Raw genomic sequence first — 14711 nt, 5'->3', positions numbered from 1 at the left:
GAATGCGTCTCCTTCCTGAGCGGTATGACGGCTGTGTGGTCCCGTGATGTTTATACTTGCGTACTATTGTTTGTACAGATGAACGTGATACCTTCAGGCATTTGGAAATTGCTCCTAAGGATAGACCAGACTTGTGGAAGTCTACAATTTTTTTCTGAGGTCTTGGCTGATTTCTTTTTTTCCCCCATGATTTTCCCATGATGTCAAGCAAAGAGGCACTGAGTTTGAAGGTAGGCCTTGAAATACATCCACAGGTACACCTCCAATTGACTCAAATTATGTAAATTAGTCTATCAGAAGCTTCTAAAGCTATGACATAATTTTCTGGAATTTTCCAAGCTGTTTAAAGGCACAGTCAACTTAGTGTATGTAAACTTCTGACCCACTGGAATTGTGATACAGTGAATTATAAGTGAAATAATCTGTCTGTAAACAATTTTTGTAAAAATGACTTGTGTCATGCACAAAGTAGATGTCCTAACTGAGTTGCCAAAACTATAGTTTGTTAACAATACATTTGTGGAGTGGTTGAAAAATGAGTTTTAATGACTCCAACCTAAGTGTATGTAATCTTCCGAAGCCAAAGTACACTTTTTGGAAAAAATGTGCTAGTAGACATCGCTGCGGGTAGTAGGGGTACTGGGGGAGCTGGAGCACCCCCTGAAAAATCGGAATAATAATAATTTAAAATATATATATTGCGCTGGGCCTTTACTATTATTAGCGGACAGATATAGGCATCTGTAGCGTGGGCAAAAAAAATGTTTTAAGCATCTCCACTTTAGCAAGAAAGTGTTTAATGCTTTTCGACCTGTCCCCAAATTAATATAATTGTTTTAGAGTTTGTTTTGATATTTTAACCTGCGTGTCGTGATTGCGTTTGGTGTGGGGGGGACAAAATCAATTTGCGCACGCGACCAGTTTGGGTACGGTGTAAGAGTAGCAAAATGTGTGGGGTTTTTCTTTTGGGAGGGGGGGGGGGTACTATGTGTATAACTTTTTTTTATTGCTAATTACTACTGCACTGTTGGAGCTAGAAACACACGCATTTTGTTGCACCTGTGATAACATCTGCAAATCTGTGTACGCAACCAATAAACTTTGATTTTCTACGTTTGTTTTCCTGATCCCTTAACCACAGGGGTCTAAAAGGGAACCTAGGGCTCCCTCTCATGGGTTAAATATGCTTGAAGCAAAGCACAAATAACACAGGATCATATCCTTCACACAGTCATAACACATTCAGGCCCCCCTGGGTTGCATAAAGGTTAGGTAAGGTGAGTAGTACGACTTCAATGGTGCAGTCATTTTCTAATCGGATTGATAAAGCCTTTCCCATTAGCAGCCATCCCACTAAGTGCTTGTCAACAACATGCCTGGCTGTTTTCCTTGCAGCTCTGTTTGACTTGGACTGACTCACAGGTCTGTTTGAAGGGACTTGGCAGTCCGAAAATGAACCTTCATTCGTATAGGAATGGAACCTAGCTGGGAAAACTAAACTTAATCTCTCCTAAATACACCATTGCATGAACTCACCTCCCCTAAAATACCCTCTCTTGGGCTAGAAACTCATTGCTTCTCATTGTAGTTCCATAGTTGCTATGGCACACTAGTAGCAGCCTGAGCACAGAGCTCCCATAAATGTGTACATATTTTGTTATTTTTGTAGGCGTTCTAAATAGTTTATTTTTTAATCAGCTCTTTTGTTTTTGATAACATTGAGTTTATATTGCATATATCTGGTGTTTTTGAGCCACGGATTTGCAGATTGACTGACAGGTTAACACTTTTTGGCTTAGCTAGCTAGCTAGCTGGCTAATGTTTTTGTTTAAAAGTACACCTGGACACAGAACCAGCTTTTGTTTCACCTAGCTGCGAATTCCTGATCTTCTGATAACATCATTTGAGGAGTCACCTGAAGTGTAATAGGAATGGCAGATGGAGGAATACAGCAATGCTAAGACGGAGGGCTCGTAGTTAGGACACCTGGCTACAATTCTGAACTTTGTGTGGTGAGCTTTCTGGCACCCAGAGCTGCTGAGGCGTCACCCAAGTGGTGATACACAGAGTAGAAGAGGAGCTCTCCAGTGGCTATAAGAGTCATATACTGTATGTAGACACTGGTTTGGTGCTGGAGAAGATGAATATGAGGTTAAAATGTGGTGCAATTTCCCTTTAAACACTTGGTATGTGGTAATAACTGATAAAGTCCTTTCCAATACGGAAGGAGAAACCAGACACAAATATTTATTTTAGAAGTCTATAATTTATTAATATTCCTGAAACAGGAACAACAAGTCAAACTTTACCAAATGATAACCAATGCCTGGGGGGCAGATAAATCCAGTTCTCCACTCTGTCACGCATGTATGAATCCTGGACCTCTGCCAGTGTCACCATGGGGAGGAGTGACTTAGCCTCACACCCTTCATTACATCATTACCCCAGCCAATGTGCCAATGATCCACAGTATAACTTCCTGCCTAAGTGACGTGTACTTTTTCCTAATCAGTGATCACGGATTAGTCTCTCTAGGCAGACGGGTTTCCACCCACAATGTCTGGGATTTCATTATGGGGTATTGTGTGTAGATTGACGAGGGGAAAAAACTATTTCATAATAAGGCTGTAATATAACAAAATGTGGAAAAAAGTCAAGTTGTCTAAATACTTTCTGAATGCACTGTATGTAGAACCATTCTTGCCTTCCAAAGAATCCTTATTGTCTTCCAAAGAATCATCAAAGAACCCTTTCTCCCCAAAATGGTTCTTAGGATGTTAAAAGTTTTAGGGAGAACCCTTTAACTTACAAATAACCCTTTTCCAAGAAAGGTTATTCTGATCAAAACTGTTCTTGGTCACTCTGCAAAGAACCCTTTTGGAACCCTTTTCTCTAACATGCTGACCACACCGCTCGTGTCACGAGCGCAAGTTTTGCAAAATAAATGTAAACATACATGTTATTCAATTATTGCACCCACACTGCTCGCGCGCGCCAACGAGCATCTGCGTTGCCAAGCGCTAAAATAGAAGTCAATTCTATTTGTGACGCTGAACGCGGTGCAAGTCCTGCCTCACCCATCTCCTCATTGGTTTATAGAAGCTATTACCCACGTGCCATTTCCTCATTGGTTATACCCACCTGGGTGATTGAAAGATGAACTGAGTTCGGTCGGTCGTCGTGGTAACTATGAAAGTTACCATATAAAGTACAAATTAGAAAAAGCTTGGAAGGAGGAGAGATGACTAGAAACGATTCGGTTGGCCGTTTTATGTGTGGATTAATTGTCGGAGTAGAGGACCTTGTGCATTTCAGATAAAATAACAACTCAACGTTTATATCCCAGGTGTCACGGCTGTCTATCTCTTCCTCCTCATCTGACTAGGAGAGGCGAGAAGGATCGGAGGACCAATACGCAGAGTGGTAAGTTTCCATGTTTTAATATAATCCACGAAAACAAGACACAATACAAAATAACAAAAGAACTAACCGAAACAGTCCCGTGTGGCGACAAACACTGACACGGAAGACAAACACCCCACAAACCAACAGTGAAAACAGGCAACCTAAATATGGCTCCCAATCAGAGACAATGCAAAACACCTGCCTCTGATTGAGAACCATATCAGGCTAAATGAACAAACCTAAACATAGAAACAAATAACATAGACTGCCCACCCCAACTCACGCCCTGACCATACTAAATAAAGACAAAACAAAGGAAAATAAAGGTCAGAACGTGACAGTACCCCCCCAAAAGGTGCGGACTCCGGCCGCAAAACCTAAACCTATAGGGGAGGGTCTGGGTGGGCGTCTGTCCGCGGTGGCGGCTCTGGCGCGGGACGTGGACCCCACTTCACCATTGTTTTTGTCCGCTTCCTTAACCGCCCCCGTGGCCTCTTATGAGCGGCGATCCTCGCCGCCGACCTTGGCCTGGGGACCCTAGCCATGGGTCCCGAATGGACAGGATACTCCGGCAGCACCGGAGTGAAAGACGACTCCGGCAGCGCCGGAGTAAAAGACAATTCCGGCATCGCCGGCTTGACAGGCAGCTCTGGCAGCTCCTGGCTGACTGACGGCTCTGGCAGGTCCTGGCTGGCTGGCTCTGGCAGGTCCTGGCTGACTGACAGCTCTGGCAGGTCCTGGCTGACTGACAACTCTGGCAGGTCCTGGCTGACTGACGGCTCTGGCAGGTCCTGGCTGGCTGGCAGCTCTGGCAGGTCCTGGCTGACTGACGGCTCTGGCAGCTCCTGGCTTGCTAGCGGCTCTGGCAGGTCCTGGCTGACTGATGGCTCTGGCGGCTCCTGACTGACGGACGGCTCTAGTGGCTCGGGACAGACAGGCGGCTCTGACGGCTCGGGACAGACGGACAGCTCAGATGGCGCTGGACAGACGGGCAGCTCAGACGGCGCTGCACAGACGGGCAGCTCAGACGGCGCTGGACAGACGGACAGCTCAAACGGCGCTGGACAGACGGGCAGCTCAGACGGCGCTGGACAGACGGGCAGCGTTGACGGCGCTGGGCAGATGGGCAGCTCAGACGGCACTGGACAGACGGGCATCTCAGACGGCGCTGGACAGACGGGCAGCTCAGACGGCGCTGGACAGACGGGAGACTCTGGCGGCTCAGGACAGACAGGAGACTCTGGCTGCGCTGGAGAAGAGGAAGGCTCTGGCAGCGCTGGACAGACGGGCAGCGAGCCCAGGGTCCCTTGCCGACCCTGAGCCCAGGGTCCCTTGCCGTCCAGAATCTCCTCCCAAGTCCATGAGTCCTGTGTCTTCTGCCGCTGCTGCTGCTGTCCTTTATCACTCTGCTTGGTCCTTGGTTGGTGGGTGTTTCTGTAACGGCTGTCTATCTCTTCCTCCTCATCTGACGAGGAGAGGCGACAAGGATCGGAGGACCAATACGCAGAGTGGTAAGTTTCCATGTTTTAATATAATCCACGAAAACAAGACACAATACAAAATAACAAAAGAACTAACCGAAACAGTCCCGTGTGGCGACAAACACTGACACGGAAGACAAACACCCCACAAACCAACAGTGAAAACAGGCAACCTAAATATGGCTCCCAATCAGAGACAATGCAAAACACCTGCCTCTGAGAACCATATCGGGCTAAATGAACAAACCTAAACATAGAAACAAATAACATAGACTGCCCACCCCAACTCACGCCCTGACCATACTAAATAAAGACAAAACAAAGGAAAATAAAGGTCAGAACGTGACACCAGGACAAATTAGCTAGCAACAGCAAGCTAACTAAATAGGACAAATTAGCTAACAACTGCAAGCTAGCTAGGTAAATTGCCATAAATGTTTAATGGTTTTCGACCTGTCCCCAAATTAATATAATTGGTTAAGAGTTTGTTTTGATATTTTAACCTGCGTGTCGTGATTGCGTTTGTTGTGGGGGGACAAAATCAATTTGCGCACGCAACCAGTTTGGGTACGGTGTAAGAGTGTACTGTCTGTAGCAAAATGTGTGTTTTTATTATTTATTTATTTTTATTGGGGTGGGGGGGGTATTTTGTGTATAACTTTTTTTCTTGCTAATTACTACTGCACTGTTGGAGCTAGAAACACAAGCATTTTGTTGCACCTGTGATAACATCTGCAAATCTGTGTATGCAACCAAAAAATTTGATTTTCTAAGTTCCTTCCCAGTCAGGTACGTCCTGTACCTGCTCATCGCACTCTCCTTGGAGTGCGTGTCCCCAGTCCAGTACGTCCCTGCTCCTCGCACTCGCCCTGAGGTGCGTGTCACCAGCCCGGTGCCACCTGTACCGGCCCCACGCATCAGGCCTCCAATGCGCCTCCACAGTCCAGTACGGCCTGTGCCTCCTCCCCGCACTCGCCCTGAGGTGCGTGTCACCAGCCTTGTGCCACCTGTACCGGCCCCACGCATCAGGCCTCCAGTGCGCCTCCACAGTCCAGTACGTCCTGTGCCTCCTCCCCGCACTCGCCCTGAGGTGTGTGTCACCAGCCCGGTGCCACCTGTACCGGCCCCACGCATCAGGCCTCCAGTGCGCCTCCCCAGTCCAGTACGTCCTGTGCCTCCTCCCCGCACTCGCCCTGAGGTGTGTGTCACCAGCCCGGTGCCACCTGTACCGGCCCCACGCATCAGGCCTCCAGTGTGCCTCCCCAGTCCAGAGCTTCCGGCGACAGTCCCCAGTCCAGAGCTTCCGGCGACAGTCCCCAGTCCAGAGCTTCCGGCGACAGTTCCCAGTCCAGAGCTTCCGGCGACAGTTCCCAGTCCAGAGCTTCCGGCGACAGTTCCCAGTCCAGAGCTTCCTGCGACAGTTCCCAGTCCAGAGCTTCCGGCGACGTTTCACGGTCCGGAACCTCCAACGACGGTCCACGGTCCGGAACCTCCAACGACGGTCCACGGTCCGGAACCTCCAGAGACGGTCCACGGTACGGAACCTCCTGAGACGGTCCACGGTCCGTAACCTCCTGAGACGGTCCACGGTCCGGAACCTCCTGAGACGGTCCACGGTTCGTAAACCTCCTGAGACGGTCCATGTTCCGGAGCCTCCTGAGACGGTCCACGATCCGGAACCACCAGCGACGGTCGATGGTCCAGAGCCTCCAGCGGGGTTTCCAGTCCAGAGCCTCCTGTGAGGGTTCCCAGTCCGGAGTCCCCGGCGACGATCAACGGTCCGGTTCCTCCGGCGACGATCCACGGTCCGGTTCCTCCGGCGAAGATCCACGGTCTAGAGTCCCTGGCGACGATCTACGGTCCGGGTTCCTCCGGCGACGAGCCACGGTCCAGGTTCCACCGGCGAGGATCCCCGCACCAGAGCCGCCATGGAAGATGACGTATCTGCGAGCGGAGTGGGTACTTTGCCCCGCACCGGAGCCGCCCCCGACGGTAGATGCCCACCCGGACCCTCCCCTATTGAGTCAGGTTTTGCGGTCAGAGTCCGCACCTTTGGGGGGGTACTGTCACACCATGACCATAGAGAGCTTTTTATTCTCTATGTTGGTTAGGTCGGGGTGTTACTAGGGTGGGTTATCTAGGTGATTTATATATCTATGTTGGCCTGGTATGGTTCCCAATCAGAGGCAGCTGTTTATCGTTGTCTCTGATTGGGGATCATATTTAGGCAGCCATTTCCCCATTGTGCTTTGTGGGATCTTGACTATGTATAGTTGCCTGTGAGCACTGTAGCAGCTTCACGTTTCGTTTTTGCATTATTGTTTTCTTTGAGTTTCACTTCATATTAAAGAGGATGGAACCATACCACGCTGCATTTTGGTCCACTCATTATTACGATTGCAACAATAATTGACTGTATCACAATTCCAGTGGGTCAGAAGTTTACATACACTAAAAAATGATGTCATGGCTTTAGAAGCCTCTGATAGCCTAATTGACATAATTTGAGTCAATTGGAGGTGTACCTGTGGATGTATTTCAAGACCTACCTTCAAACTCAGTGCCTCTTTGCTTGACATCATTGGGAAATCAAAAGAAATCAGCCAAGACCTCAGAAAAAGAATTGTAGACCTCCACAAGGCTGGTTCATCCTTGGGAGCAATTTCCAAACGCCTGAAGGTACCACGTTCATCTGTACAAACAATAGTACGCAAGTATAAACACCATGGGACCACGCAGCCTTCATACCTCTCAAGAAGGAGACGCATTCTATCTCCTAGACATGAACGTACTTTGGTGCGAAAAGTGCAAATCAATCCCAGAACAACAGCAAAGTGATTATATACAGTTGAAGTTGGACGTTTACATACACCTTAGCCAAATACATTTAAACTCAGTTTTTCACAATTCCTGACATTTAATCCTAGCAAAAATTCCCTGTCTTAGGTTAGCTAAGATCACCACTTTATTTTAAGAATGTGAAATGTCAGAATAATAGTAGAGAGAATGATTTATTTCAGCTTTTATTTCTTTCATCACATTCCTAGTGGGTCAGAAGTTTACATACACTCAATTAGTATTCGGTATCATTGCCTTTAAATTGTTTAACTTGGGTCAAACGTTTCGGGTAGCCTTCCACAAGCTTCTCACAATAAGTTGGGTGAATTTTGGCCCATTGCTCCTGACAGAGCTGGTGTAACTGAATCAGGTTTGTAGGCCTCCTTGCTCGCACACGCTTTTTCAGTTCTGCACACAAATCTTCTATGGGATTGACGTCAGGGCTTTGTGATGGCCACTCCAATACCTTGACTTTGTTGTCCTTAAGCCATTTTGCCACAACTTTGGAAGTATGCTTGGGGTCATTGTTCATTTGTAAGACCCATTTGCGACCAAGCTTTAACTTCCTGACTGATGTCTTAAGATGTTGCTTCAATATATCCACATCATTTTGCATCCTCATGATGCCATCTATTTTGTGAAGTGCAGCAGTCCCTCCTGCAGCAAAGCACCCCCACAACATGATGCTGCCACCCCCGTGCTTCATGGTTGGGATGGTGTTCTTCGGCTTGCAAGCTTCCCCCTTTTTCATCCAAACATAACGATGGTCATTATGGCCAAACAGTTCTATTTCTGTTTCATTAGACCAGAGGATATTTCTCCAAAAAGTACAATCTTTGTCCCCATGTGCAGTTGCAAACCATAGTCTGGCTTTTTTTTTTTTTTTTGGAGCAGTGGCTTTCCTTGCTGAGTGGCCTTTCAGGTTATGATGATATAGGACTTGTTTTACTGTGGATATAGATATTTTTGTACCTGTTTCTTCCAGCATCTTCACAAGGTCCTTTGCTGTTGTTCTCGGATTGATTTGCACTTTTCACACCAAAGTACGTTCATCTCTAGGAAACAGAACGCGTCTCCTTCCTGAGCGGTATGATGGCTGCGTGGTCCCATGGTGTTTATACTTGCGCACTATTGTTTGTACAGATGAACGTGGTACCCTCAGGCGTTTGGAAATTTCTCCCAAGGATGAACCAGACTTGTGGAGGTCTACAATTCTTTTTCTGAGGTCTTGGCTGATTTCTTTTGATTTTCCCATGATGTCAAGCAAAGAGGCACTGAGTTTGAAGGTAGGTCTTGAAATACATCCACAGGTACACCTCCAATTAACTCAAATTATGTCAATTAACCTATCAGAAGCTTCTAAAGCCATGACATAATTTTCTGACATTTTTCAAGCTGTTTAAAGACAGAGTGAACTTAGTGTATGTAAACTTCTGACCCACTGGAATTGTGATACAGTGAATTATAAGTGAAATAATCTGTCTGTAAACAATTTATGGAAAAAATACTTGTGTCATGATCAAAGTAGATATCCTTACCGACTTGCCAAAACTATAGTTTGTTAACAACAAATTTGTGGAGTGGTTGAAAAACAAGTTTTAATGACTCCAACCTAAGCGTATTTAAACTTCGGACTAAAACTGTACATAACAAGAATGTTGTTCACTGCAACATCAGTAGCTTGTCTCAAATATAGCATGAAGCAAAAAGTGTTACAACACGTGCTGGTACCATTTTATATAATATTTCTTACGATCTTCAAAAATGAAATATGTTTGTATTCAACGTGTGCCTTGCACAAAGGTGTGTGTTCGTCTTCAGTGTGTGACTCAAACTTCAGATGGACAAAAAAAAGTTCAGGTGGTCGGGGTCAAACTCCACCCACATTGAGCCCTGCCCCACACTGCAAACTACAGTCAGGGGTACATGCAAGGATGAACAGTGGATGTCCGGTTGGTGTACACCATTGCAGTCCCCCTCTGGTGGTTGACCCGGGTAGGATTTCTGCAAATGGAGCAGGCCGCCACAAGGGTGGGCAGTAGATGTCTGGATTAGGATCGCTGTTCCGGACCCGTCATCTGGTCGTCCAGCCTGGTGGATCTGGGCAGTAACATGGGCAGATGTTAACAACGCACACACACTCATGAAATACATAATTACATTTCTCGCCCAAATGAGCAGTGTTGTGGCACTGGTTGCAGGGGGAACTTGTTTATGGCTCTATCACTTCCTAAGTGTCAAAGGAAACGAAAAGGAATGAAAGCATAGACAAAAGATATACAAAATATAGTTATCACACCTTCATCTAATTGGATTGTATTCTATATACGTCCAATGTCTTGGCAAAATGACCCTATCATGGCATTGTCTAATGTCATATCTAGGGCTTTCCTAATTTGCGATGTGTTGCTAGGGCACTATTCTAAGTCGATAACTACATGAGAAGTCCACAGCTATAAGGCACCAGCTTCGGCAGTCTACAGTGATGACCTATGGACCTCTCTGGAGAAACTGGTGAGTACTGTAGCTGTAGAGTAAAAAGGCCTAAGAATATCTTTTCAACTTTACTAAGGCTGGTATTTTGTTCGGACCATTAAGTGATCTGAGCATAAATTCTTAAATGTTCTGTTTACGTGTGCTTTGTGCTTACACAGGCACACATACCAAAGGAAAGAAACCAATTATCCAGGTAGGCTGCATCCTAAAATGGCACTGGAGCAGAAGGCAGATGTTTTACGTGCCCCCAACGATTGTGTTTTTTGTTTGTTTATCTGCGTTGTTTGTAACTTATTTCTTTACTATTTTTTACATAATGTTGCCGCTACCATCTCTTATAACCGAAAATAACTTCTAGACATCAGGACTGCGAATACTCACCACGGACTAGCAGAATCCTTTTTCTTCTTTCACGACTCTGACGAGCCAGAGGCAGAGGATATACGGCTCCCTCGGGAACAGGCTCCGACCCCAGTGATCTGCGTGAAGGGCTGGAGGCCGGAGGGCGGGCTGCCTTCTGAGGAATAGGCAGCGATCGAATAAACCCCCACTCCCTTCTGCTCGCAAACATGCAATCTCTGGACAATAAAATGGACGAGTTATTGGGAAGATTTAACTACCAATGGGACATTAAAAAACTGTAACGTCTTATGCTTCACGGAGTCGTGGCTGAACGACGACAATATCAACATACAGCTGGCTGGTTATACGATGTACTGGCAGGATAGAACAGCGGCATCTGGTAAGACAAGGGGCGGCGGTCAATGTATTTTTGTAAACAACAGCTGGTGCACGATATCTAAGGAAGTCTTGAGCCATTGTTCGCCTGAGGTAGAGTTTCTCATGATAAGCTGCAGACCACATTACCTACCGAGAGAGTTCTCATCTATATTCTTTGTAGCTGTTTACATACCACCACAGTCAGAGGCTGGCACCAAGATAGCATTGAATGAGCTGTATTCCACCATAAGCAAACAAGATAACGCTCTTCCAGAGGCGGTGCTCCTAGTAGCCGGGGACTTTAATGCAGGGAAACTTAAATCAGTTTTACCTCATTTCTATCAACATGTTAAATGTGCAGCCAGAGGGAAAAGAACTCTGGACCACCTATACTCCACACAGAGATGCATACAAAGCTCTCCCTCACCTTCCGTTTGGCCAATCTGACCATAATTATATCCTCCTGATTCCTGCTTACAAGCAAAAATTAAAGCATGAAGCACCAGTGACTAAAAAAGTGGTCAAATGAAGCAGATGCTAAGCTACAGGACTGTTTTGCTAGCACAGACTGGAATATATTTCGGGATTCCTCCAATTCCTCCAATGGCATTACACCACATCTGTCATTGGCTTCATCAATAAGTGCATCGATGACGTTGTCCCCACAGTGACCGTACGTACATACCCCAACCAGAACCCATGGATTACAGGCAGCATCCACACTGAGCTAAAGGCTAGAGCTGCCGCTTTCAAGGAGCGGGACTCTAACCCGAAAGCTTATAAGAAATCCCGCTATGCCCACCAACGAACCATTAAACAGGCAAAGCATCAATACGGGACTAAGATCGAGTCTTCCTACACCGGCTCTGACGCTCGGTGGATGTGGCAGGGCCTGCAAACCATTACAGACTACAAAGGGAAGCACAGCCGAGAGCAGCCCAGTGACGCGAGCCTACCGGACGAGCTAAACTACTTCTATGCTCGCTTCGAGGCAAATAACACTGAAACATGCATGAGAGCACCAGCTGTACTGGAAGACTGTGCGATCACGCTCTCCGCAGCCGATGTGAGTAAGACCTTTAGACAAGTCAACATTCACAAGGCCAGATGGATTACCAGGACCTGTACTGCGAGCATGCGCTGACCAACTAGCGAGTGTCTTCACTGACATTTTCAATCTCTCCCTGTCCGAGTCTGTAATACAGAGGGTAGTGCAAACAGCCCAGTACATCACTGGGGCCAAGCTTCCTGCCACCCAGGACCTCTATACCAGGCGGTGTCAGAGGAAGGCCCTGAAAATTGTCAAAGACTCCAGCCACCTTAGTCATAGACTGTTCTCTCTGCTACCACACGGCAAGTGGTACCAGAGCGCCAAGTCCAGGTCCAAGAGGCTTCTAAACAGCTTCTACCCACAAGCCATAAGACTCCTGAACATCTAGTTAAATGGCTACCCAGACAATTCACATTGTCCCCCCCCTCCACACCACTGCCACTCTCTGTTGTCATCTATGCATAGTTACTTTAATGAACTCTACCTACATGTACATACTACCTCAACTAACCGGTGCTCCCGCATATTTACTCTGTACCGACACCCCCCTGTATACAGTGGGGAGAACAAGTATTTGATACACTGCCGATTTTGCAGGTTTTCCTACTTACAAAGCATGTAGAGGTCTGTAATTTTTATCATAGGTACACTTTTATCATAGGTACACTTCAACTGTGAGAGACAAAAATCCAGAAAATCACATTGTATGATTTTTAAGTAATTAATTAGCATTTTATTGCATGACATAAGTATTTGATACATCAGAAAAGCAGAACTTAATATTTGGTACAGAAACCTTTGTTTGCAATTACAGAGATCATACGTTTCCTGTAGTTCTTGACCAGGTTTGCACATACTGCAGAAGGGATTTTGGCCCACTCCTCCATACAGACCTCCAGATCCTTCAGGTTTCAGGGCTGTCGCTGGGCAATACGGACTTTCAGCTCCCTCCAAAGATTTTCTATTGGGTTCAGGTCTGGAGACTGGCTAGGCCACTCCAGGACCTTGAGATGCTTCTTACGGAGCCACTCCTTAGTTGCCCTGGCTGTGTGTTTCGGGTCGTTGTCATGCTGGAAGACCCAGCCACGACCCATCTTCAATGCTCATACTGAAAGAAGGAGGTTGGCCAAGATCTCGCGATACATGGCCCCATCCATCCTCCCCTCAATACGGTGCAGTCGTCCTGTCCCCTTTGCAGATAAGCATCCCCAAAGAATGATGTTTCCACCTCCATGCTTCACAGTTGGGATGGTGTTCTTGGGGTTGTACTCATCCTTCTTCTTCCTCCAAACACGGCGAGTGGAGTTTAGACCAAAAAGCTCTATTTTTGTCTCATCAGACCACATGACCTTCTCCCATTACTCCTTTGGATCATCCAGATGGTCATTGGCAAACTTCAGACGGGCCTGGACATGCGCTGGCTTGAGCAGGGGGACCTTGCGTGCGCTGCAGGATTTTAAACCATGACGGCGTAGTGTGTTACTAATGGTTTTCTTTGAGACTGTGGTCCCAGCTCTCTTCAGGTCATTGACCAGGTCCTGCCGTGTAGTTCTGGGCTGATCCCTCACCTTCCTCATGATCATTGATGCCCCACGAGGTGAGATCTTGCATGGAGCCCCACACCGATGGTGATTGACCGTCGTCTTGAACTTCTTCCATTTTCTAATAACCGTTATTGCCTTCTCACCAAGCTGCTTGCCTATTGTCCTGTAGCCCATCCCAGCCTTGTGCAGGTCTACAATTTTATCCCTGATGTCCTTACACAGCTCTCTGGTCTTGGCCATTGTGGAGAGGTTGGAGTCTGTTTGATTGAGTGTGTGGACAGGTGTCTTTTATACAGGTAACAAGTTCAAACAGGTGTAGTTAATACAGGTAATGAGTGGAGAACAGGAGGGCTTCTTAAAGAAAAACTAACAGGTCTGTGAGAGCCGGAATTCTTACTGGTTGGTAGGTGATCAAATACTTATGTCATGCAATAAAATGCAAATGAATTACTTAAAAATCATACAATGTGATTTTCTGGATTTTTGTTTTAGATTCTGTCTCTCACAGTTGAAGTGTACCTATGATAAAAATTACAGACCTCTACATGCTTTGTAAGTAGGAAAACCTGCAAAATCGGCAGTGTATCAAATACTTGTTCTCCCCACTGTATATTGGTATTTTTTACAGCTCCTCTTTAATTGTTGTTACTTTTATCTCTTACACAGAACCCAAACCGGTTGCGCGCGTGCGCCATCGTGCGCTATCGTGCATAAATGTATTTTGTCCCCCTACACCAAATGCGATCATGACACGCAGGTTAAAATATCAAAACAAACTCTGAACCAATGACAATAATTTGGGGACAGGTCGAAAAGCATTAAACATGTATGGCAATTTAGCTAGTTAGCTTGCACTTGCTAACTTATCTGTCATATTTAGCTAGCTTGCTGTTGCTAGCTAATTTGTCTGGGATATAAACATTGAGATGTTATTTTACCTGAAATGCACAAGGTCCTCTACTCCGACAATTAATCCACACATAAAACGGCCAACCAAATCATTTTTAGTCATCTCTCCTCCTTCCAGGATTTTTCATCTTTGAACTTATATGGTGATCGCATCTAAACTTTCATAGTATTACCACGACAACCGGCAAAACAGTCGTCTTTCAGTCACCCACGTGGGTATAACCAATGAGGAGATGGCACGTGGGTACCTGCTTCTTTAAACCAATG

The sequence above is a fragment of the Salvelinus namaycush genome, chromosome 20 (assembly GCF_016432855.1).
Source record: "Salvelinus namaycush isolate Seneca chromosome 20, SaNama_1.0, whole genome shotgun sequence".
Classification (NCBI taxonomy): Eukaryota; Metazoa; Chordata; class Actinopteri; order Salmoniformes; family Salmonidae; genus Salvelinus; species Salvelinus namaycush.
The sequence above is the reverse complement of the archived record's forward strand: the minus strand, read 5'-3'. Positions refer to the sequence as shown.